The 27,625-nt window shown below is 37.4% G+C and overlaps 1 long non-coding RNA gene across 1 annotated transcript in view; it reads right to left on the bottom strand.

The window, feature by feature from the left end:
* LOC121381040 overlaps positions 1-5,379 on the bottom strand; it is a 9,733-nt gene extending 4,354 nt beyond the window's left edge. Inside the window, exons 1-2 of the long non-coding RNA XR_005959039.1 lie at positions 5,281-5,379; positions 1-59 (exon numbers count right to left, since the gene is read on the bottom strand). The exon at positions 1-59 is cut by the window's left edge and continues 107 nt beyond it. This is a non-coding gene — a long non-coding RNA (uncharacterized LOC121381040). The remainder of the gene's footprint in view (positions 60-5,280) is intronic.
* Between the last annotated feature and the right edge of the window lie 22,246 nt (positions 5,380-27,625).

Here is a 27,625-nt window from a genome sequence, read left to right as displayed (position 1 = left end):
CATCATCTGGTACACGAAGTTCTTCACCGTCTCCTCGGCGATACCCACCGCCTGACAACCTGGAGTAACAAAAACAGCATTGCTAATACAGGTTGGAAAAAAAAAAAAAAAAAAAAAAAAACCCACATTTTAAATGCTTACGTGTAGATATAATAATATATTATGTTATAATGGTGTATTTCATTTTTGATAGATGAATAATGCATGGACGGGCAGATTGTTGAATGAATGGATAGACCAGATCCATAGGATCCGGGTAGGTACGAGTCTTTACCCTCCAGCCTCGTGCAATTTGAGGACGAAAATGTATGCGTTTTCTTTGTTCTACTCTTTATAATTAAAGATTAAAATCTGGCGTGTGCCCACCTCACCCCCCCCCCCCCCCCCCCCCCCCACAGACCACACACCCGCGAAAATGTATACGTTTTCTTTGTCCTACTTTTTTTTATAAATAATGATAAAAATATGGCTTGTGCCACCCCACCACCACTAGCCCCACACCAAATATCGTTCCTATGAATGCACGTATGAATGTAATGAAAGATGAATATTGCTTAAGATATTTGGGTGGTCTGTCCAGGACAATGTGCTTGAACATCCGCGTTCATCTTCGCCACCTTGTGACAATATCAAATGACAACCAGGAATTCTTTTTCTAGTTTCAGCGTATTTGTAAAATCACCCAACCATTCTCAAAAGAGTTGTTTTCAACAACATGTTACCCATCAATTCGGGGGTCTGTTATCCGAGTCTATATCAAAACCAACCACAAACACTTCATCGACATTCGAGCTGTCATTAAAACCAAACTTTATTCATTTCCATGTCAGTATTATTAAAACGGATATGCCTATATTTTTTTCCTTCTTCTTTTTTTTTTCTATTACATAAAACATGTTGCGACAGGGCAACCTGAATTCGTAAAATGCGAACTATTCGAGATAAACAATAACCGTCTCGATAGCACAAACACCGGGGTAGCCCGAGGCAGTGATCGCCCGTGACCAGTACAGGTAACAGCTGGCGTGTTTTACAAAGGACTGGGTGGCGATGTATTGGGATATAAAAATGTCGGGTACAACAGGTGCCCTGATCCGCATGGGAACTAAACTCTACAAAGGAGGCACCAGTCAGAGTACACGAAACAACCTGCATTGTTAAAGCGACAGACGCTAGTTTTTAAAACACGACTTTTGATAATTAAAGCGACAGACCCTAGTTTTTAAAACACGACTTTTGATAATTAAAGCGACAGACCCTAGTTTTTAAAACACGACTTTTGATAATTAAAATCGGGGCTCACACTGGGGAAATTTTAGTTTTAGCCAGTTTTCAGATATGTAGAGTAGTTCTTTAAAAAAAAAATTATTCGCAAGTGGTTATTTTATAAAGAAAATGTATTAGCCAAAGACTTTGTATGAAAATTAGCAGTTGGCTAATTTAGCAATGGACAGGGTGGGCTCTGTAAAATCAGACAGTACTTAGATTTTATTGTTTATATTATCTATTTCCATATATCCGATGTGTTTCTGGTCACCTTGATGTTTTTAAAATCATGAAATGCATTTTTTGTATTTTTAAAAATGCAGGGCCGTACCCTCCGGGGGGGGGGGGGGCAATCCCCCCCCCCCCCCCCCCCCCCCCGAGAATCTCACTTTTTTTCTTCTTTTTTAAAACTTTTATTCCAGAAAATAGCATACATATCTCAGGGTTTAATTTGTATAGTGTTTCATTTGTTTATAAAAAGTAGTGCTTCCCTGTGCTTTATTTTCTGGTTTTCTTTGTTGAAATGACAATTTATTAATGGTTGTTGTTATTCAGCTATTATTAAACCGTAAATAAAATAAGACGCAAACTTAACAGATGATGTCCACTTCCCGCTAATAATAATCTTAAACGTGGTGGTCAGCAGACGACAACTGGCACGCCCTAGTGACACGTGCACGCCACGCGATGTCAGCCAGTGCCGACGCCGATAAATGCCAGAAATGCGCGTACGTTCGTAACACGGCACTTCATCACAGCCGATCAGGCGATCGATGTGTGGTGGCGAGAGGGGATGACCATCTGCGACACACCGCCCTAGAGTCGAGGGTCAGTGTCATGGGAGAGGTTACAGGAACTATTTCTGCAGTCTGGAAACTAGTCCGACCATATGGCGCATTGTGAAATAGTGGACCACGCCCACATACTCAATCTCTCAGTCTGTCTCTTTTTCTCTGTCTCTCTGCCTCTCTCTCTCTCTCCCTCTAAATCTTTATATAATATATTTCTGTCTCTCTCTCTCCCCGTCTCTCTCACTTTCTCTCTCTCTCTCTCTCTCTCTCTCTCTCTCTCTCTCTCTCTCTCTCTCTCTCTCTCTCTCTCTCTCTCTCTCTCTCTCTCTCTCTCTCTTTCCGTCTATCTCTCTTTTCTATACATCTATCTCTCCCTCTTGCTCACACTCCCTTCTCTCTTTATAACGCGGACGAGATTTGCTCATCCTGTTGATAATAGCCTCCCATATGTTAGGTTCTCAAATTGGTGTACTCAGTATCCAATCCGGCCATGTGTCAACTGTTTGACTTGACAATTAATAGTCTGCAAATTGACTTGCCTTCTGTCAAAGACCGTGTCACCAAAGTGCGACAGTTCACGTTAACGTATTTTTTTCCTCCGGAGATAGCGACAAATGAGATTGAGGCATTTTGGAAATGTGTTCAGTTTCTTTAAATAAATTAAAAAAACTTATTTGTTCTGTGAGTGTGAACGAAGTCGCTTTAAATTATGCTAAAACTTTCCTTATTTATTTATTTATTTATTTATTTATTTTGTGTTGGTGCGAATAAACTCGCTTAATTATAGGCTCAATTTTTCTTATTTATTTATTTGGTGGGGTTTTTTTGGTATTAGTTTATTTATTTGTTGATTCGTTTGTTTGTTATTTTTTATTTTGAAAATATACATGCTTATAAAAGATCTGAAGAAAAACATTAAATTTAAATTTAAAAAATAGTTGGTAAAAACTATGTGAAAGATAAAAGAAAACAATCTGTCTATTAATACCAAAACTCATTTCATGCATTATTACCTCTAGACTAATAAAACTTTTATTTATATTAAAATCAGTAAAAAAACCCGGATACAAAATGTTGTAACTGTTATGGTTAAACTATAACATACAATACAACAACACCCTGAAACTGTAACTTTTTTTATATTTCCTTTCCTTATCTGCTAAAAACAAAGTATCAGTCGTACAAATACTATTACAATAAAGGTATTAGTTTACCGAGATTATTGTAATTTAAATCACAGCAAGTTCATCGAGGTTATTACTTAGAACATAATTTAAAACGGACAAGGGAACCCATCTGCTCTGATAACAACCATTTTGATCATATCGCTCCTTTCTCACGACCATAAAACACGGAGTCATTGGTAAACAATTCTAGCTCTGTTAACAATCCATCTACAATAAAAACCACCTTAAACAAAAACTAAACTGAATCGGTGGTAAAGGCATTGTTGTTGAACAAAAATACAATAAGAGTTATCTCCCTTTCTCGTGTATACCGTGCTTGCGTGATCGGTGGTAAATGGACATGAAATAATGTATGAAGCGGGTTGACAATCTCAGGTAAATGGGGACGGCCAGTAATGAACGCTCGCTGTGCCTGTATGGAAGGGGCGTGGTTTAGGGAAGATGACCGACAGAGGTAACAGCTGCAGAGAAAAACGTAAACCTAGTTTAAAGAATTTATCAGCTGAATGTGATAAGATTTCGAAATTTCGGTCCATTGTTACTATCGCAATTCTCACATAAAAATCAAAAGATAATTTTCTTTTTTAATGTAATTTTGGCGGTCTTTTTTTCGACTACGTTTTTTTTTTCGTTTTATATTATATATCTATTATCAATTATAAAATAAATAAATAATAATTGAAAAACAAAATATTATTTTAAATTTCTTTGCAATATTTTTGGGCATAAAATAATGACAAATGTTTGTTGAACATATGTGCCCCCCCCCCCCCCCCCCCCCCCCCCGGGAAATTTTTACCTCGCTTATTAATAACATTAAAAAGGTTCCTGTGTCATATCCCACTACACAGGTGCTCCCCCCCCCCACCCCCCATACAAAATCCTGCCTACGCTACTGAAAGAGAAAAGCCCGTTACATGTTTCCATTAGTAGCAAGGGATCTTTTATATGCACCATCCCACAAACACGACAGCACATACCACGGTCTTCGATATACAAGTCATGGTGCACTGGCTGGAACTGGAAATAGCTCAATGGGCCCACTAACGGGAATCGATCCTAGACCGACCGCGCATCAGGCGAGCGCTTTACCACTGGGCTACTTCCTATGTCCCGCCCCCTGAACTGGGACACTGCCAATTGTGAAGTCGTCATTGACACGAGCACGATTGGAATGCACCCCCCTACGCCGGGCACGTCAAATGCGACAAATATTTGCAGGTGTTGACAAAAATCCCACACATGACACCAAACTATGTTGTCTGACCCGGCCGGCGACACCTGAATGCGCTGTTAAAACTCAGAAATTAAAATATATATATGCAGTGATTCGTTGTCCGGCACATTGTAGTTACAACAATGAAAAACGAAACCAGTTGCCGTCACATCATACATGATACACATTGCGGACGTTTTATTAGCGATTAACAGCAATGAGTATTTTTTGTCTAAACTTCCCAACATATAGGATAACACGGTATTTGATATATTGTCAGTGTGTGTGTGTGTGTGGGGGGGGGGGGGGGGGGGGGGTCTTTTGTTTGTCTGTTTGTTTGTTTGTTTTGTGGGTATTATTTACTTCTTTTTTTAACACTTCCTTAAATATTTTTGAAGGTTAGCAAATCTGTGTTTTATGGGAAATGAATACAATTTCTGCAGTATTGGAATGCAATACACTATTTTTTAAGTTTTCGTTTTGTTTTACGAATATATTATTGTCACGGTGTTGCTGGGTTTGTTGTTGGTTGGTTGTTTTGTTGGGGTGGGGGGTTTTTTTTTTTTTTTTTTTTTTTTTTTTTTTTTTTTTTTTCTGTCTTAAGAATATACTTTATGGCGATCTTGGATTTTCAAATTGGCCGCCATTATAACACTTTTACGTGCCAATATATCTGCATTTGAGTAACACGGTGGGTTGGGCATGTTATGATTTTTACACGCGGGAAATTTTCTTCTCACCCCGAAAGACCAATAACGAAAACAGACAGACACACTGGACTGAACTTATCCCTGCCGAACAGTTCTAACGAAAGACATACCATGTTTTTCTCGAAGTCGTTCTAGTAACGTTTTATGCAGTTCATCGATATACCGGACAGCTTCTTCAATAACCTGGACCTGTAAAAGAAAGGAATGGTTGCTTAGCAACACAACAACAGTACATATACAGCTGAGTCCTGAAGCTTCAAACTTCAGAGAATATCAGGGCTCACCATGTGTATTGCCAAATTAGCTAATGAGCTACTTTTTATACAAAGGTTCAGGCACGTCTACCCTGGGCATAATATCTGTTTTGCCAGTGATTGAGTCCAAGGCGAGATATCTGCATCTCCGTCCAATCTAATTGAAATTAGCTCCACTATTACATGTGGATCTAAAGACAGCCAGTTGGAGCTCATGTCCACCAATCAAAACCTTACTTGCAGAATCCTGCCAGTGATTTAAAACTAACAACACTGCGTAGTCCCCAATGTCCAGGTAACATTTCGTCTGTAAATAATAATTTAAATATTGACCAATCACACTTCGCCTTTTATAACGTTATTTGGGAGCATACAAATTCTAAAAATATCGGGCGAGTCTATTTTAGTGGCCGCAGTACAGCGAACCATACCAATACGTACGGGGTGGGTTATCAGTCTTCAATTTTACATTAAAATGTATTTATTTATTTATAAAATTTAAAAAAAACCTAAATCAGTCTTCAGTTTTACATTACAAATTATTTATTTTATAAAATAAAACATGTTTTAAGGCATTCGTAATTCACACGAAACATGTCGTATACCCTCAGGATAATTCGGAATGTTTTCAAATTATTTTTAAATCACTGGCAGGATTCTGCAAGTAAGGTTTTGATTGGTGGACATGAGCTCCAACTGGCTGTCTTTAGATCCACATGTAATAGTGGAGCTAATTTTAATTAGATTGCATCTCCGTCCCTCTACTTATCCATTCTTCCGTTTAGGCTTTGACTAATAAAATATTCCTTAAATTAACCACAGTTTTAATCAAGTAAATTCTCTACATATCTGAACATCGGCTGAAACCAAAATTTGTTCAAAGTGTAAGCCCTCGAATATAATCACCCGAATATGGTATTTGTGAACACATTTAAATATTGTTCCAATTTTGACAGGTACAAATCAGATTTAACAGTTTCGTGATGTGTGACGGCTCTCTGATTACATTTGTCAAACAGAACGCTCATAAATCACGTTCAACATTCGCTGACGACAACACAGATGCACTAATTGGCAGCAAAAAGACCCGGAGGAATGCGTGTTGTAATGACACCCATCGCTATGCTGCTTAATCAGTCAAACCAATGACGCGTGCTGTTGACTGTAGAGGATAGCTCAATTTTTGGAATACCAGTAACAGGTATTTTATATGCACATTCCCAAAACATCAATTGGATGTTTTTTTTGGTGAAGTCAGAGCTTGTGCTCAGGGTAGACATACATGAACCTTTAATATATTTACGTATACGGTAAATTGAGTTATAGGCTAGGATGCAAGGTATTTTCTGTTTAACAGAGACACAACTAGAGCACATTGAAAAAAGTTACAAGTTTGTTTTGTTTAACGAAACCACTGGAGTCCATTGATTAATTAATCATCGGCTATTGGATGTTAAACATTTAGTAATTCTGACTCATAGTCATCAAGAGGAAACCCGCTACATTTTTTCTAATGCATTAAGGGATCTTTTATATGCACTTTCCCACAGACAGGAAAACACACACCATGGTCTTTGTCCAGTTGTGGTGCACTGGTTGGAACGAGAAAAAAACAATCAGCCGAATGGATCCACCGAGGTGGTTCGATCCTGCGATCCTGGTGGGTTTTTTTTTTTTTTACTCGTAGCAGTTAGACAAAGACACAAACATATGGACAGACTGAGGGACAGACATACAGATGAACGGAAGGACAGAGGCAGGGGATGACAAATGACGGACAGACATACGGATGAATGGACAGAGAGACAAACAGACGGTAGGGTAGGCAGACAGACAACTAGTCCTTGTAGACTGATTTAGAGGTGGAGTAGGCTTCCTCTGACTGTAATAGATCCCAGGGCCTCTGACATTAGCTACCATATGGACAGACTGAGGGACAGACATACAGATGAACGGAAGGACAGAGGCAGGGGATGACAAATGACGGACAGACATACGGATGAATGGACAGAGAGACAAACAGACGGTAGGGTAGGCAGACAGACAACTAGTCCTTGTAGACTGATTTAGAGGTGGAGTAGGCTTCCTCTGACTGTAATAGATCCCAGGGCCTCTGACATTAGCTACCATATGGACAGACTGAGGGACAGACATACAGATGAACGGAAGGACAGAGGCAGGGGATGACAAATGACGGACAGACATACGGATGAATGGACAGAGAGACAAACAGACGGTAGGGTAGGCAGACAGAAGTCCTTTTAGACTGATTTAGAGGTGGAGTAGGCTTCCTTGACTGTAATAGACCTGCTGACAGCTACCGACAGACTGAGGGCAGACATACAGATGAACGGAAGACAGAGGCAGTCAAATCTGGATGAATGGACAAGAGACAAACAGACGGTTTTAGGGTAGGCAGACAGACAACTAGTCCTTGTAGATGATTTATATAGTAGGCTTCCTCTGACTGTAATAGATCCCAGGGCCTCTGACATTAGCTACCATAACAGTCAAATAAGCTCCCAGAGTGACATTTTAAAACAGATCTCTTAACATAATATGCAACTCAGAAGCCCCAAGAATAACGTCGTTTGAAGCTTCCTATACGAATCATTGAAAAAAAAAATATTATATTTTCCTTTGAGTAGATTTTTAGATTATAATATGACCCATAGACCCTGAACGTCGTGAAGTACAAATTTATGAGAACAGATCCCATACCCTGCTGTGTACATGCATACAGTGCGTTCGTTTTGGTTAACTGGTGAACTAAAAATTCCCTGCTTCTCGACCCATGAACCAAAGTTCTTACCTGAATCTGGTAATAATTGATGAAAGTAAAGTTTGTTTTATTTAACGACGCCACGAGAGCACATTGATTTTTGATTTTATCATCGGCTATTGGACGTCAAACATATGGTCATTCTGACACTTTTTTTATTTTTTAGTGGAAACCCGCTGTCGCCACATAGGCTACTCTTTTACGACAGGCAGCAAAGGATCTTTTATTTGCGCTTCCCACAGGCAGGATAGCACAAACCATGGCCTTTGTTGAACCAGTTATGGATCACTGGTCTGTGCAAGTGGTTTACACCTACCCATTGAGCCTTGCGGAGCACTCACTCCGGGTTTGGAGTCGGTATCTGGATTAAAAATCCCATGCCTCGACTGGGATCCGAACCCAGTACCTACCAGCCTGTAGACCGATTGATGAAGAATCAGAATTATCAGTTTTGCTCTGTTGCGGACTAAACGTGAATTTTTAACATTTCATGTCACCATCGTCTTCATTATCGGCTATGAGTTAAAGTTTGTTTTGTTGTCGCCAAATTCGCCAATTGCGAATTTTGAAAACAATTGGCGGATTTTATTTTAAATTGGCAAAAATAATTTTACTATATTTTATTAGAAAATAACTGGTTTTCTGCCATTTTTGAAGTTTAATAGATAATTTGGCGAAACTTTGTATTAACCCAGAGCTAGCACTGCCACTAGAGCATATTGATTTTTTTTTTCATGGATAGTCTATTCTAAATAGTTAACTAATAACTATATACTGGAGACTTCAGCTTTAAGTAAAGACGACTTCCAGTAGGCCAATTATCCATAAATAATAATAATAATTCAGGTGCCCCACCATCATGACTCTGCCCCACCATCATGACTCCATCCCATTTCTAAAATACCTTTATTGCCTTAAGAAACAAACAAAAAGATGTTGTTACTATACATGAGACTATGTTTTACTGGTTTATAACAAAGGGTGTTCGACACAGGTCAGTACCCGCCATGACATCTTGATGGTAGATGTACTACCAGACGTGAATCGCTGATTGAAGCGGACAGAAGAAAGGTTAAAATGTGTGAAGACCTTTATCACTCTCTAACGCGTCTGTAATTACTATGTAAATCACCCACAGGGAAATACGGCTAAATAGTCCAGTACAGTAGATGCTCGTTATATGGACGTTCGACCCCTCGAGCGGTTTGCTAATAAATCTTTTCAAGCGAGTACCAAGAGCTTTAACAACCCACTCTCGTGCTTGACGACTTTATATTGCAGGTCTCTTGAGGATAAGAAATAACGAACCGGGCAGTGATTTGCCGGAACGGGGGTAAGGACAAGGGATAATGTCGATATGTATATGCCGCGCATCACCACACACCGACAAGAACTTTCTGTATCTCCCGCTCCATCCAATTGTCTGCAAAGGGTACATGTAGCGTCTATGAAAGCCCATTTTTTAGGATCCCCACACCTAATCAATGGCTCTATGGGACCTTTTGTCTGAGATGCACACGTGTCTCATTCTTCTGGGGGCTTTTTCTTCTTTTTTTATGAGAGATATATATCATTAAGGATTCCATTGGGGCGATTGGCGGGTGGGGGAACCATACCGATATATACAAGATAGGCTGGTGTCCAGGCACGCAGCTGCTTCAACGACCACCCATTGTAAAATGGTGGTGTGATTATTGGATGTCTTATTAACATTGTGAGCTGAATAGATAATGTGTAGTCAGTAAATGGTCCCATCTATTGCAGCTGTCGACAAGGTGGCTTGACCTCAGATTTACCTTGATAAATGTCCAATCTCATGTGTTGACACAGATTGATAAAAAAAAAAAAGAGTTAAAGGTACAATCTCGCTTCATCTATAATTTTATTGTAACATGTTTTACTGACGCTAAAGTTTTGTTTTGTTTAAAGACGCCACACTAGAGCACACTGATTTGTTAATCACCAGTCACTGTATGTCAGACATTTGTCAATTTTGACTTGTAGTCTTCAAAGCAAACCAGCAAGGGATATATTATATATGCATTTTCCCACCGACAGGACAGCGTATACAAATGACCTTTGATGTAACCAGATGTGGTGTACTGGTTGGGACGAGTTAAAAAAAAGAAAAAAGAATAAAAGTTAAAGTTTGTCTTGTTTAACGACACCACTAGAACACAACTGAGTTTATACTTCATCTGCTATTGGATGTCAGTCATTTGATAATTCTGACCCGTAGTCTTCAGGAAGGAAGGAAATGTTTTATTTAACGACGCACTCAACACATTTTATTTAAGGTTAAATGGCGTCGGACATATGGTTAAGGACCACATAGATATTGAGGGAGGAAACCCGCTGTCGCCACTTCATTAGCAGCAAGAGATTTTTTATATACACCATCCCATAGACAGGATATCACATACCACGGCTTTTGATGTACCAGTTGTGGTGCATTGGCTGGAGCGAGAAATGGCCCACTGACAAGGATCGATCCCTAACAGACTACGCATTAAGCGAGCGTTTTACCACTGGGCTACGTCCCGTCCCATACATATGAAGACTTCTCAGGCTAGTTCTGGGTGAGCTGGAAATTTCGCCAAATTATCTATTAAACTTCAAAAACCCGGTTAATTTCTAACAAAATATCAATTATTATATGAAATAATTTCGCCATATTAAAATAAATTTCACCATTATTTGTTTTTAAAATTCGCAATTGGCGTCTATGGCGAGTGTCACAGCTATGCTTGGAAGTACATTCAGTTGATCTTCAATAACAATAACTCGTGATTCCCACAAAAAGATGCACATCCCAGGTCTTTAGACTGAACCAAAGCTGAGGCGATAAAGGGTGTGTCCAAAATAAAAAGTCCAAATTAAGTACAGAAATGCTAACCTCAAAACATTTCACCTTAAAATAAATGGATTTGTTAAGCTGTAATTAGATCAACATAACTTAAAATGCGTTTCTGAACAGCTACAACTCTTTACCAGATACTGTTAACATTGCTGCACTAAAAAAGATCTTGGTGCACACTCAGAACAGACAAAAAACTTGTTGTGCCCAAATAAGTGCCATCTACAGGGCTGTACCCTGATAAAAATCCGGGGGGGGGGGGGGGGGCATTACTTTTTATAAACATATGAAACACTATACAAATTAAACCTTGAGATGTGTATGCTATTTTCTAGAGTAAAAAAAAAAAGTGATTATTACGAGGGCAACTCCCCCCTTCCCCACCCCCACAGCCCCCCCCCCCCTCACCCCATCCCGGAGGGTACGGCCATGATCTAAATTCCTGCCATCTTTGCTCGCCTCCTCACCGAGTCATTAAACGTCCCTGTGAATTTGATCTGGAACCGAGATGCGAACACGGTACCTACCAGCCTTAAGACCGATTGCTTAATTAACCAATATGGCACAGTGACCAGTTTTGTTATTCGGACTGCTTCGGTTATTCAACAGACAAGAAAGGCAGGCTGTCTATCACCAAAGGCAGGTGACTTAATAAGGACATCTCAACCCCTTTAACACATGACAGTCTTCAGACAGTAAACTAAAAACTCGTATATCATCTCAGACAAGGATAGACCTCTGTCTCAGTCTTCCCATCTAAATGTTTATGGGTGTTTTTTAAATGTTTGGTGACATACACTAGTAGTTGTTTGGCTTTGTTTATTTAATAAGGCCCTGCACGGACCAACATTATCTGCATGTAAAAAAAAGAGTAAATAATAGTTTTGCTATTTATCAGAGGCGGATCTAGGGGGGGGGGGGGGGGGGGGGGGAAGGGCCCACCACCACCACCCTAAATTTTGCGATAGTTATAATTTTATTATATATTAATTTTCATTTTTTACGATCCCCCTCCAAACCTTCCCCCAAAGTTCCCTTGGCATTCCACTTCATGTCACTGAGGCCCACCTAAATGGACTGGATCCGCCACTGTTTATCGAGAACATCTTGGATTGTCCATAATATTATAAGGTTACTGGATAGATATTATGATTAACTTTTGTTTAAAATTCCATAAGTTATTAGATTTGATTTACGTTTCGCTATTTCTGTCCAAAATATTTAATACAAGAATATCAAATATATCATTATCATATTTTTTGGTTTAAAAAATCGAGACAGACAGATACACAGTGTGGAAGCGAGCCAGAAAAGAGATCATATTTTGATAATTTTCCCATTTTTAACTTTTGATATTATTTTATTTAACTGTAAAGTAAAACCCACAAGAACACACACTTTTCGATAATATGTTAGGGTAAATTACTCAATCACTGTAACACAGTTAAGTCTATTAACAATTCAAGTAACAATATAAAAAGACTGGCATAAAATCAGCATATTTTGCTAAATAAATTTAATAAAGTTGAGCAATTATGTATGTTAACAACGCAAGTTTATATATTCGCTCAAATTTGTCTAATAATATAAACTAATTTACAATTATTTGTAGATAAACAATTAACCCAAAATGTATACAATATGGGTTTTTTTAAATGCATGTATATAACGTAATAAAACTGTCACAGTAACGTAATTAAGCCTAACAACAAACGTAGCAACAATATCCTCTCATATTTGTGTTAACATATTTGCTAAAATACTAAACTGGAACAAACATATGGTAGAAATCAGCTTAACGCCAGACGTTACAAAAACCATTGTAGTTTTAATCAATACTGGTTCACGAAAATCAGCCCGAAGTCTTTCCGCCGAGCAGACATTTGAGCGCGAAAACCATCTCCTGTCGCCTGCCCGTCGATTCAACCTTGCCATATGGTCACTGTCATACAGATACAGGGCGTACGGCTGTTTACAATAACTAAGGCCGGTTTCCCACCAACGAGGCGGGTACGACTTGTATTCCACACCATGCCTGCCTCATCCTAGCGAACATGATTCACCCGTGTATGATAATTAATATATGTCACGGCGTTAACGATGTCATCGCCTGATATCTATATAGTAACCATATGTTAGCATTTCTCATGGTAACACATTACATACTATGCTTGAGTCTGCGTGGAAATGTCGTTTCAACTAATACATGAATGTAAACATCGGAGTAATAGTTAAAAACAGTGTTTATTTATATTATTTACTTAATTGTAAAGTTCAACGTTTATAATAATAAAGACACGTGGATAATTTGTAAGCTGGGGCAAAACATCACATGACAGACGAGTCGAAAATATGCGCGGGAAAACGTATGACTCATTCAGTCACGGGCAACTTACTACTGACATATGGCAGTTGTCATCTGCCAAACAAATATTGAATATGCTTTATAAAAAGGCGAAATCGTACATTTTAAAATTAAATTGCTACCATATATATCATGTTTTGCAAAATATGTCAGGTACCTACTCATATATAAATACCATATGTTGAAGAATATTAACACCGTAAAACGTAAAACCAAAATAAACATACCAATACATATGTAAAACAGGTGTGTAAACATAATTTTATCAGGACCAAATATTTAATTAATTATTTTTAAAATTTAATAATATTATTTGTCATTTTATATCAAAAGTTTCTACTGAAATTCTGTTACATGTTAAATAGTTCAACACACAAATAAACAAAACTGAACAGTAAGTATAATAGTATGACTAGTTTGATTTACAATCTTAGTCTGTAATAAGCAAATTAACTGTTTTTCTTCGTTTCGTTTGACGATATGAGTAAAATAATCTCCATATGGTATACTGGTACAACTCGTATTGTAAACAATGCGACACACCGTACAACCCGGAAATAAGCAAGATGTGGGGAAATAGTGCACAGATGCATAGTAATTATGCAAGTACGCGATAGCGAAGAAGGAAGCGATTTGAAACATAAACACAAATGCAATAATATAACGGAATGGGGTTTTTTAAAAAGCAGAAATAGTTAAAAACTGACCTTCCAAGCAACAAACGACACAAACAGATTCAGCAAATATTTACTCCTTCCACGCGTCTCCACGTACGAGCTGACAGCAATAACCAGTCCCTACGACATTGCCGTAATATAAACGTTTCGGAGTGACTAACCACCGCCGCTTCAGATATTTTACGCGATATAGTTCCTCGCCAAAACCGTATATATCTCACAACACAGAAAGTGAAAAGAATCCCAAACACAGATTATAAACTGGTATTGCTACTCTCGTTAACATATGACTGTTTTATTTTGTGGGATGTTTTTTTAAATAATTGTTCCGCGTTAATGAGACTCAATGGCGTATTAATACACTACGACAGCGAAGAGGCACGTCAGGTGTGCATTGGTTGACAATGTAGCGTGGGAACCCGTTTGTTGTGAAGCGAGCTCTTGTTAATTTAAGGTATTAAAGAACACAGACTTCTGTCACTAAAGCCCGCTGTACAGAGTTACCCATACACTCAACAACTGTCGCAATTTCTCATCGCTGTTGCCGCAGGACTCACTATATCGCCCGTGAGCACGCGAGTCAAGGTGTTTCACGGAAAAACAAAACATCTGGTTTTCAATAATTGAAGCCGAATGTTTTAGACGACCGAGAAATCGTCGAAAACGCTGACAGGTTGTAGGTGTGACACCCTATGTTTGACTGCACTGACGACGCTCGTTTTGACACCATCTGGCCCTCTGTGTATGTATACACCTAGATAAACACACAAAAGACAACAATAGCTCGATTCAGGAACCTATATTTGACTGCACTAGTACTCTTGTTTCGCATGGGTAACCATCTATGGAAAAACCAGGCCAAAGGAACCGTTTGTTTTGTTTAACGACATAACTAAGAGTGCATTAATTTATTAATCATCTGCTATTGGATATCAACCATTTGATAATTTTGTCATATAGTCTTAAAGGCATATTGTCACAGACCACTGACCCATTTAATGGTCTAACAAAGTATTACCTGAACAAAAATAATTTTATTTGTCCCTAAATGTACTTTATTCAGCCATATTCATAACCACCATATTCCATTTATTATGATATTTTGTAAAATAATTGAATTAGGGCAATGATCCATAATTCAAAAACTAAAATTGCCGAGAAGGGATGACATGGATTTCACTCCATCATGGTTCAGTTAAGGTGATGCGATAGCTAGATTTGGTTTCCAACAATTAATGTAATGTTTTTATTTATTATCAGTTTTTAGAGAAATAAGGTCCTTAAATCCGTGACAGTATGCCTTTAAAAAAGGAAACCTGCAAATTTTTTCCATTAGTAGTAAAGGATCTTTTATATGTCGCATTCTATAATACATACCACGTTTTTATATATATATATATATATATATATATATATATATATATATATATATATATATATATATATATATATATATATACATATACCAGTCGTGGTGCACTGGCTGGAACGAGAAATAGCCAAATGGGCCCACCGACGGTGATCTATTCTAGACCGACCGCGCATTAAGCGAGCGCTTTAACACTGGGCTACATCCCGCTCCTAGTAAAGACAAATTCAAACATAACGTCGTTTTAAGTAGCGCAAAGACATTCCCTTTCAATAAATTAAGTAAATAATAGAACACAGTATCTTTACTTCCTGTTTGCAAAAGATATAAAGGCTACGAATATTCTGAAAGATAAAAAAATCCTAACATATTGGTGGTCTTAATAATTAATTAGTAATTCTAATTTCGGTTAGAAAAAAGCAGAAATTATATTATTGCTTTCATTACTAAACTAAAGACAGAACAAAATCCTTGACCTTTACATATACAACATGATACAGATATGGAATATACCAGTATATATATATATATATATATATATATATATATATATATATATATATATATATATATATATATATATATTTCATTTCATTTCAACTTACTTCCGTGCTTATATCCAATTAAGGTTCAAGCACGCTGTCCTTGGTGCACACCTCAGCTATCTGTGCTGTCTGTCCAGGACAGTGGGTTAGTTGGTTAGTGGTTAATGAGAGAGAAGTGGTGTAGTGTCAATTAGAGCTCGCTCTGGGTTGGAGCCGGTACCGGGCTGCGAACCCTGTACCTACCAGCCTGTAGTCCGATGGCTTAACCACTGTGTCACCGAGGCCGGTAAAATAATATGTGACCAAACAGGTACTGCATGTACATACAATATACATGTAGACAAATGGTTATTTTGTTTGCATTTCTTAGAAACCGAAAAGAATATACACATATAATACCAGTTGTTGAGCTTTTCACTCATATAGCACATGTAAACAAAAAATTCTGATTAAGCTACTATAAACATTAAGAATAACAGATAAACATGGTGTGCAAATATTAATATTCTAAGCAAGAAAATGTAAATTAATATCTAGTTTTATTCATTGAAAACCTTGTTAACAGGAGACATGTTTATATGTCTGTAAAGTCAGGAATGCCCCTTTATAAGTCATGACTGTCATTTCTTAATGAAGTATAATGAGGAACAAAGCACTTTAAAATATATATATGGGTGTGGTATAACGTATTCATTAAATTGATACTGATTAAATGTATGAAATTTTATTTTCATGCGACACCAAAATATAATTTCAATCCGACGCCAAAATTAAAGTGTCTATAGAAGACAAAGGGTTAATCAGAGAATTAAGTTAGTTAATCTAGATTTCAAACATGTTTCTTGGTTATGAAGAAACATTGATTAATCAAAGTTCCGTCATCCGACACCAAAATATAATGTCCATCCGACACCAAAACTAAAGTGTCTACAGAAGACAAAGGGTTAATCAGAGAATAAAGTTAGTTAATGTAGATTTCAAACATGTTTCTTGGTTATGAAAAATATTGGTTAATAAAAGTTCCGTCATAAACTTTTGATAGAATGTTGCATCGATTCTGTTAAGTTGGCATCTTTAATTTCTACCAACACACAATAGTCGATGTATTTTTCTTGTTGGGGTGTCGATAAACATTCTTTCTTTAAAGGGACATTCTGAGTGTGCTGCATTGTAAGATGTTTCCGACTAATAAAACATTTCTACGATTAAACTTACATATTAAATATTTTTTCTTGTTTAGAATATCAGTGTTTGTATATTCATTGTGTTTCTGATTGTCTCAATATTTGTAAGAAGCCCAAACTGGATTTTGTCTTGAAATAATTTCGTACGTACGAAAAAAAAATATTTTAGGAATAAAATGAAATTTAACGTAATACAAATATTAGTACGATCAGAAACATGTTTAATATACAGCCACTAATATTTTATGCAGAAAAATATATTTGATATGTAATTACAATCGTTAAAAAGTCTATGTTAGTCGATAACATCTTAAAAAATGCAGCAAACTCAGGAATGTCCCTTTAATTTCTATCAATGTCCGACACCAAACCTAATTAAACTTCACTAAGTAAAAATGGCTTAATTAAGGAATTTGTTATGTCACCTACCTCCTACAAAACTATAATACTTTACTTCCTAATGTGAATGACTTAAAAGTAATACAAGGGCAAAGTTTCAAATTCTATCTGACACCAAAACTAGTAGTTTGATATATGCCCTCAGTTTAGTATCATAATTAATTTTATTAAGAATGATGTCATGTTTGATATTATTTTCAATAATGAAAAAAACAAACAATATTTAACTTTCGTCACTGGTTAATTATAGAGTGCTAGAATTCCCAATTTCTGTTCAAGCTAATACAAACCTAACATAGATATGTTTGTGTTTTAAACACTATGTGTCGAATTTACGTAGCCTGTTTTTTGTAAGGTTTTTTCTTAAACGCATGTACATGTATTTAAGCGTCATAAAGATATGAAGTTACACGCGTATAAGACACAAAAAAATGCTTTGTAAATTCGGTCCATGTTGCAATAACAGGGCCGTATCTAGTAGGGGGCAATGGGGCAGTTGCCACCACACCACCCCCACCCACCCGAAAAAAATCCGGAAAAAAATTATATTAACCGTTTAAGGAGTTTTAGACTATTAACTACTCAATTGCCACCCCCACCCCCACCCCCCCCCTACAAAAATCCTAACTTCGGCCCTGAATAATGATTGCAATGGGTCAATGTGCTTGGCTTGGATGTCGCTTAAAACAATACGTTTTATGGAACTAATTTTATATACGGATGATTATGTCTAGGTACCTCGAACTGACGTATGGTTATTATGATTTGCTTTTTAATCGTACACATACTATATTTTTGTCATATATCCTATAATATAAAATAATGAAATGGTGTTTGGATTTTTCCACAAGCACAAAAACCACGTTGAGTCTGCTACCCAACCCCTCAACCCCTTCATCTAATAGATGTTCTAATGACAGAACAGCTTTATATGAAAATAAAAATACAGGATATTTAATGGAACTTTTTATTATTATTATTATTGTCATGGATTATAGGAAGTAATTATTATTATTATTATTATTATTATTATTATTATTATTATTATTATTATTATTATTATTATTATTGTTGTTGTTGTTGTTGTTGTTATTTATATTATTGTTGTTATTATTATTATTATTATTATCCCTTAGGCTATTTCTCGTCCCAGCCAGTGCCCTACGACTGGTATATCAATGGCAGTGGTCTGCGGGAAGATGATGCATATAAAAGATCCCTTGCTACTAATGAAAAAAAAATGTAGCGGGTTTTCTCTCTGAGACTATATGTCAGAATTACCAAACGTTTGACATTCAATAGCCGATGATTAATACATGAACGTGCTCAAGATAGTGATGTCATTAAACAAAACAAACTTTGTTTGGACTATACACAGGTCAGGTCATAGGGCTTTACGTGCATATTCAGAGCAAGCTGTTGTAGCGCGCCCTAACAAACTACCGGCCTCGGTAACGTCGTGGTAGGCCATCGGTCTACAGGCTGGTAGGTACTGGGTTCGGATCCCAGTCGAGGCATGGGGTTTTTAATCCAGATACCGACTCCAAACCCTGAGTGAGCGCTCCGCAAGGCTCAGTGGGTAGGTGTAAACCACTTGCACCGACCAGTGATCCATAACTGGTTCAACAAAGTCGATGGTTTGTGCTATCCTGCCTGTGGGAAGCGCAAATAAAAGATCCCTTGCTGCTAATCGGAAGAGTAGCCCATGTAGTGGCGATAGCGGGTTTCCTCTCAAAATCTGTGTGGTCCTTAACCATATGTCTGACGCCATATAACCGTAAGTAAAATGTGTTGAGTGCGTCGTTAAATAAAACATTTCTTTCTTTTCTTTACTAACAAACTATATACATATTGTTATTTTATTATATAGCTTTCAGCATAAAATAATAAAATGGTTTTTTGATTTTTGATTTTATATTTTACAAGCACAGAAACCACGTTTAGTCCGCTACCCAACATCTCATCCAATAGATGTTTTAATGCGGGAAGGAAATGTTTCATTTAACGACGCACCCAACACAGTTTTAATGGGGGAAAACAAATTTATATCAAAATAACAAAACAGGATATTTGGATGGAACTTTTTTTGTTATATTATAGGAAGTAATTAATTTTATTATTACTTCTTTTTCATTTTGCTGAGAACGGTCAAGGTGTGAGAGGACCTGCAAGACTATTAATGCGGGTTTCGTGCACACGCTGGATGGCAGACACCGCGCTCACGAGGGACACATGTCACGCGCCGGCTGACACGTGCGGCACGCGCTGTGTCATCCGATTTTTCGCACGCGACGCCCAGACAATGGAAGCGGCCATATTGCAAAGTGAAGAGTTAAAAGTAACCAAAGTGACTGATGACAATGAAACAAAAAAAGCTGTTTTGTTTAACGACATCACAAGAGCACATTTGTTTATTAATTATTGGCAACTGAATGTCAAACATTTCGGTAATTTTGACATATATTCTCATAGAGGAAACCCGCTACATTTTTTCATTAGTAGCAAGGGTATCTTTTGTATGCACCATCCTATAGACAGGATAAAACATACCACGGCATTTGATATACCAGTCGTAGTGCACTGGCTAGAGCGAAAAATGGGCACACCCATAGGCGTACGGGCTCCCATTTTTGTAGGGGGACATGGCTGGCTTTTGCCCAAATAAAAGAAAATGTATGAATCTGGATAACAACATTTATTCATATTAGTATAACTACCAAACCGCCATATAGGGTTGCAAACAAATCACTACGCATTTTTACATGGATTACAATTAATTTTGAGTGTAGAATGATTGAAATACTTGGTAAAAAGGTCTTAGGTTAGCACATTTTGCGCTAATATCTGCATTATTTTTGCCCGAATTTGAGGTTTTGTTCCAGTTCGGGGTGGGGTGGGGTGGGGGGGGGGGGCAGTTGTTTCACACTTTTCTGACTTCATTCAGATGTAGGGCGGGACGTAGCCCAGTGGTAAAGCGTCAGCTTAATGCACGGTCGGTTTGGGATCTATCCACGTCGGTGGGCCCATTGGGCCATTTCTCGTTCCAGCCAGTGCACTACGACTGGTATATCAACGGCCTTGTCGTGTGCTGTCCTGCCTGTGGGATGGTGCACATAAAAGATCTCTTGCTACTAATGGGAAAATGTAGCGGGTTTCCTCTCTAAGACTATATGTCAAAATTACCAAATGTTTGACATCCAATAACTGATGATTAATAAATCAATGTGCTCTAGTCGTGTCGTGAAACAAAATAAACTTCTTTTATTCAATTTTCACGAGCTGAAACAAGGGTCTCTGTTTTTTTCTTTTTTACATTTATTCATAGACGCACTCGCACGCATATCTTTAGTTTTTAGTCGGTAACATACTGGTCATAATAAATTAAAGTAAATAAAGAAGGAAGGAAGGAAATGTTTTATTTAACGACGCACTCAACACATTTTATTTACGGTTATATGGCGTCGGGCATATGGTTAAGGACCACACAGGTATTGAAGAGGAAACCCGCTGTCGCCACTTCAATGGCTACTCTTTTCGATTAGCAGCAAGGGATCTTTTATATGCACCATTCCATAGACAGGATAGCACATACCACAGCCTTTGATGTACCAGTCGTGTAAAGTAAATAAAGATAAAGTTTGTTTAAATTAATGACACCACTAGAACTCATTGATTTATTAATCATCAGCTATAATTGTATGTCAAACATTTGGTAATTCTGACATATTATGGTCTATAAGAACATCAAGTAAACATTAATGGAATTGATTTTAACATCAAAAACATATTTGTAGCGTATTAATATAAGCTTCGCTTTGATCTAATAATTAATTATACATTCAAACTAAATTCATTTAGGATATATAGTAAATATTACCAGCACATTTTTGTTACTCTCCAGCCGAGGACTTTTCATAATAATGTTATTTTTATTAAGTTTTAAATAGAGATTATTATACGAGTTTGTGTGTCGAACTGATTTTACGTCCATCTTGAAAGAAGTAACTCAGATTTATTATCGTCCTATTTTAAATATATTTCTGAACTGGGATACCCGTCACGTGACTAAAACTATTAGACGTGACACTGGTGATCGAACTTAATTGGGTTTTAGTTTTGGTGGAGTTTTTGTTTGTTTGTTTGTTTGTTTTCTTGTTTGTTTGTCCCCTGCGCGTGCTGTAACCTCACCGTGGTGCAGGGGTGTAACATTCTCTTTAAGAATGGCCAATACAGCACAATTGAAGTTTTGAGTAAAAGTCAGTATCTATCTGTGATATTTGTATTTGTATTTTTGCAGTTCTTTACACTGTTTTTATTTATATCTTGAATTTTTATATTGATGTTGATCATCACCCTATTTGTTAGCATTACCATAGTTTGACACCCAATAGCCGATGTATTTTTCGTGCTGGGGTGTCGTTAAACATTCATTCATTCATTTTGTTTGTTTGTGATTTTTTTTTGTTTCTGTTATTGGATTTCTGTTGTTTTTGTTGATATTGGGTGGGTGTTTTTTTGTGTCTGTGTAGGTTTGTTTGTTGTGGGTTTTTCTTGGGGGGTGGGGGGGGGTGGGGGTGGGGGGGGGGGGGGTTTTGGGGGGGTTGTGGGGGGTTGGGGAGAGGTGTTTTGGGTTGTTGTTAATGTTGTTGTTGTTGTTGTAGTTTCTGGTCTTGTAGTTTTCCTTCTGTTTATAGCTACTACATATAACAACAATGACAAGTGAGATGTGATAGATATGATAGATAAAATGCACTTAAAACTAGCTAAGTTAATTTTAATGCACAAAAAACCATTTAAATATTTGACAGAATATTTACTTCAAGTAGTGAACAAAACCAACAACAAAAGAAGCAGCACCAAACAAAACAATATACAATGTAGCTTTAAAGAAACTGAAAGCTAATATAATGACAGCTAACAGTTATTATCAAGAAACAGGTCATTGATTTCATTTCAACTTATTTTCGTGCTTATATCCAATTAAGGTTCAAGCACACTGTCCTGGGCACACACCTCAGCTATCTGGGCTGTCTATCCAGGACAGTGGGTTAGTTGTTAGTGAGAGAGAAGAGGGTGTAGTGGCCTTACACCTACCCATTGAGCCCTTAAGAACTCGCTCTGGGTTGGAGCCGGTACCGGGCTGCGAACCCTGCACCTACCAGACTGTAGTCCGATGGCTTAACCACTGCGCCACCGAGTCCGGTCAGGTCTTTGAATAACTTCAGAAATGTTTAGTTCTTATAATCACTGTTATAAAAGATCCTCTATTGTTAAAAATAATGTGTTTAACGATGCCCTATTATATTTTTTATTGACGACTTAGGTGTCGGACATACAGTAATTGTGACACTTTGCCTACTCGAGGAAAAAACAAACCCGCTTCCGTCACATAAGCTACTCCTTCAAAAATCAGATATTGCAGTATGCTAACTACTTAACAAATGGTCGTTAAATGAAAAGAAAAACGAAAATAATACTTTATGCTTCCATATATATACGTACATGAATGATTAATGTCATGTATGATGTATATCAAACGTTCAACTATATCCAGAATGTACCTTTAAAAAAAAAAAACTTAATTCTGGATATATATAAAATACTAGTTTGATGTTCGCATTAAAAGCTTGTTCATGGCTCTGCTCTGTCAAAATCATGACAAGCACATTGTTAAATAACGGTACTAAAACCAAATAATTTTATACGTTCGTAAATACATCAAACAAACACATTTTAAGAAAACAAATAAAATAATGTTAATTATAATTTTCCGTTTGAATATATATAACTGAAGAGTTGAGGAATTTAATAGAAATAATAAATACAAATAAACTATAATTTTTAATTGTTTTTGTTGTTGTTGTTGTTTTTTGCTTTTTAAGGTATTCGTTTTAAAAATCTATTAGGTTTTCGCTGTTGTATTTTATTTTGATTTTATATTCTTTGAAGACAATGGCAGTCGCTGATACTTTATTACTGGTAATTAGGAGAGAGAACGTTTTTCTAGTTTGACTTGTGCGAATCCGTATATGATATGCAATTTCTCCCTCATGCCCCCCACCCCACCCCCCAAAAATAAATAATGAACAAACAAAAAAAATCAAATATAAAAACAAAAACCACAACTGGTTACAATTTAAAATTACCTAGCTGGTTTGAACGCTCTAACCAGTGGGCTACACACCGCTCCCTTCACCCTGAGAGTAAACTAATAATAAATTAAACTGCAATTCTTCTCATCGCCGAAACTTTTTTTCTCACGATCAAGCACGTCATATACATTTTCTCATCTTTGTTTCTATTGGGGTTTTGAACTTATATTGATTACCTTAACACAGTTTAGAAATTAATTTCCTTTAGACAAAAAACGTGGTTGTCTGAATGTGAAAAGGGGAATCGCCATTGTGCTTTAAAAGAGCTCTTGTTTTCATAACAGACGGGAAATGGTCTGTGAGAACCTTCCCAGCATTACTGTCCGAACACAGGTATATATCGATTACTCATTGTACCGCGGTAGACAGCAAGACGGTTATGTTAAAACGTACACGATATGTTACACGGGATAGTGCTAGCATCGATCTGCTGTATTGGGGAACATGCGGCGGACGTTTTGGGGGGAAAGAAATACCGTGGGAACGAATTAATTTCTTGAAAAAGAAGAAGAAAAAAAAACTATGGTACTTTCTTTTTCGGTTGGTTTCAAAGAAATTATACTGAACCAAACGACAAGAAAAAAAGTAGTGCAAAGTTCTTTTTCATACACAGGCTGCTGCTTATTAAATAGAATTTACTATGCAGAAATTGTATGAGAAGTCATTATGTATGTGTTAAAAGGTCGTCAAGGGAATATTCGGCCGCTCTCGTCATGCCTCGCACACGGCGAGAGTTGGGTGTCGGGCGAGCGCGTGCGTGCGTGTGTCAGGTGGGTGCCCCTATTGAGGATGGAGGAGTCTCCGTGGTATCGCCCCATGCCACACCTCAAGTTCTTCTCACGCTACAAGAACGATAGCTGTCGTCGCTTGTGAAAGGCATGAAAGAGCCACACAAGCTCAAAATGACTTTTACGTTTGTTTGCTGACATGCGGTTAGTTCTATCTCTATGAAATTACAATATTGCAGAGCACGGTTTTGTTTTGTGCTTTTTTTCTCTGGCCCCGCTACATCCCTCTTCCTGAAGCATATGTTCATTTTGATATTTAAACAAAAATTTAATAATAATATGAGATGTGATAAAAGAGCGATGGTCTGATTCACTTCAAAATGATTTTGTTATTTTTTTATTTTTTTTATTTTTTTTATTTTTTTCATTAAATGTGTTTGGTTGACATATCTATTATATTGATGACAGTTTAATATATTTGTTAGCTGGTATATTAAGTATTACAAAATGAAAAAAACAAGCAAACCGTTGTATTGGTTTAAAGGGACATTCCTGAGTTTACTGCATTGTAAGATGTTTCCGACTAATACAATATTTCTACTATTAAACTTACATATTAAATATATTTTCTTGTTTAGAGTATCAGTGTCTGTATATTCAATCTGCTTCTGGTCGTCTTAATATATGTAAGAAGCCCAAACTGGATTTTGTCTTCAAATAATTTCGTACGTACGAAAAAACAATATTTTAAGAAATAAGATGAAATTTAACCTAGTACAAATATTAGAACGATCAGAAACACGTTTAATATATAGCCACTAATGTTTTATTCAGAAAAATATATTTGATATGTAATTATAATCGTTAAAAAGTCTCTGTTAGTCGATAAGATCTTAAAAACTACAGCAAACTCAGGAATGTCCCTTTAATAGTCGCGCACACGCACACACACGCACACACACGCACACAGTATGTTTCCTTACTTTATTTTAAACACACCCATGAAAAAAGCATATTTATTATTTCTGTTTCTAGTTTTATCTATTATATCAAATGTTAGAAAGAAAATCATTCAGTTATTTCCGAATAATAGAAACTTTATTTAATGGGGCGGTACGTAGCCCAGTGGGATCGATCCCCGTCGGTGGGCCCATTGGGCTATTTCTCGTTCCAGCCAGTGCACCACGACTGGTATATCAAAGGCTGTGGTATGTACTACCCTGTCTGTGGGATGGTGCATATAAAAGATCCCTTGCTGCTAATCGGAAGAGTAGCCCATGTAGCGGCGACAGCGGGTTTCCTCTCAAAATCTGTGTGGTCCTTAACCATATGTCTGACGCCATATAACCGTAAATAAAATGTGTTGAGTGCGTCGTTAAATAAAACATTTCTTTCTTTCTTTATAAAAGATCCCTTGCTGCTAATCGAAAAGAGTAGCCCATGAAGTGGTGACAGCGGGTTTCCTCTCTCAATATCTGTGTGGACCTTAACCATATGTCTGACGCCATATAACCTAAATAAAATGTGTTGAGTGCGTCGTTAAATAAAATATATTATGTATTACAATGACTTTCTAGTCATCCTAGCATTTATACATGTAGTAGTTCAGCCCTCTGAGAATTGAAAATCTGCGTGATCCATTTTTCGGTTACGCAGAAATAAATCCAGGTAACCCATTTCCTTGTTTGCGTGACTCGTTATATTGAAGTAAATGGTGATCCAAATTTAAGGTTGTCAATGAATCACTGCGCATTTTTGTATCGACTACAATTAATAGTGTGCGTAAAATGATTGAAAAACAGAAAGAAAAGATTTCAGGCCAGCTCGAATATCTCTATCGTTTTTGCCCCGAATTTAAGGATCTGCTCCAACACTGGAGGTGCAGCGCCATCCCCCACCCTCACCACCCTCCCACACCACCCCACACTGCCCCACTGGCTTGTAAGCTTATGAACAATAGTTCTAATATTTTTTTGTTGCGTCAGTTTTCCGCGATTTGCGCCCGCGCCGATCGAAAATGGCCAATGTGTGGTTAAAACCTCGGAACAGTTTCTGTAAATGATAATAATATGACTGTGGGAAAAATCGTTTTCCGTGAGGAATTTTGAAATTACTTAACATGCATATAATATGGATCTTTTAAAGCATAGGTGTACGCGCTCCCAATTCTGTAGGGCAGGCTGATTTTTGTTCGTATTAAACGAAAATGCCTGAATCTGGATAACAAGATTTATTCATTTTCGCATTACTGCCAAACAGCTATAAAGGGTTGCAAACGAATCACTACGCATTTTTACATGGATTACAACTAATATTGTGGGTAGTGCACGGGGCACGTTAAGTCAATACTTGCTACGTCCCTCCGGACTAATTTTGTGGGTAGAATGATGGAAATATGTAGTGAAAAGGTTTCAGGCCAGCTCATTTTACTCGAAAAGCACTATCTCTTTTTCCCGAATGTGAAGATTTGCTACAGCACATGGGGGGGGGGGGGGGGGGGGGGGAGCAGTTGCCGTTCCTCCCCCTCCCCCGTCTATATATATATATATATATATATATATATATATATATCGTCTACCTGGCTACCACATCTGTGACGCCGATGATGAAAGAGAAAACCAATTCAATAGTACTATTCTATCTCCTAATGCCGTTAATCTTTGGACAGAAAACGAGAACGCGACTTCTATCGAAAACAGCCGACTTGGGTTTCTATATTAGAAGCGTGACGTAATGCGCGGCAAAGAAGAAAGTATACGTTTGTTTGCAGTCTACACGTCATTGTTATGTGTAATCGACCAGAACAATCGGACGACCCAGTTCTTGGTGACTGAAAATTATCTAGTTCACACAAACAGAAACCAATCTATAATTGGCTCTGAATGGATCGAGTCGCCAAGTGTCCATATATCCGGCCATCTGTTTCGCGTCCGCCCTGGATTTGAACGTACTTACAGACGGGTAACGGTCTATCAATATTTAAACATCAAAGGAAGCCCGGATAATCTGATGACGTAGTAGCCGACGTATGTATTTGCTCACATTTAAAGAGAACCGGTCGTCGATTTTTGTCATCAAATTTATAGCCTCTGTTACGTATTTAAATTAATCTGCCTTGGTGGCATAGTGCATAAGCCGATTTT

Source organism: Gigantopelta aegis, chromosome 9 (assembly GCF_016097555.1).
Source record: "Gigantopelta aegis isolate Gae_Host chromosome 9, Gae_host_genome, whole genome shotgun sequence".
In the NCBI taxonomy this organism is placed as follows: domain Eukaryota; kingdom Metazoa; phylum Mollusca; class Gastropoda; order Neomphalida; family Peltospiridae; genus Gigantopelta; species Gigantopelta aegis.
The sequence above is the reverse complement of the archived record's forward strand: the minus strand, read 5'-3'. Positions and strand labels throughout refer to the sequence as shown.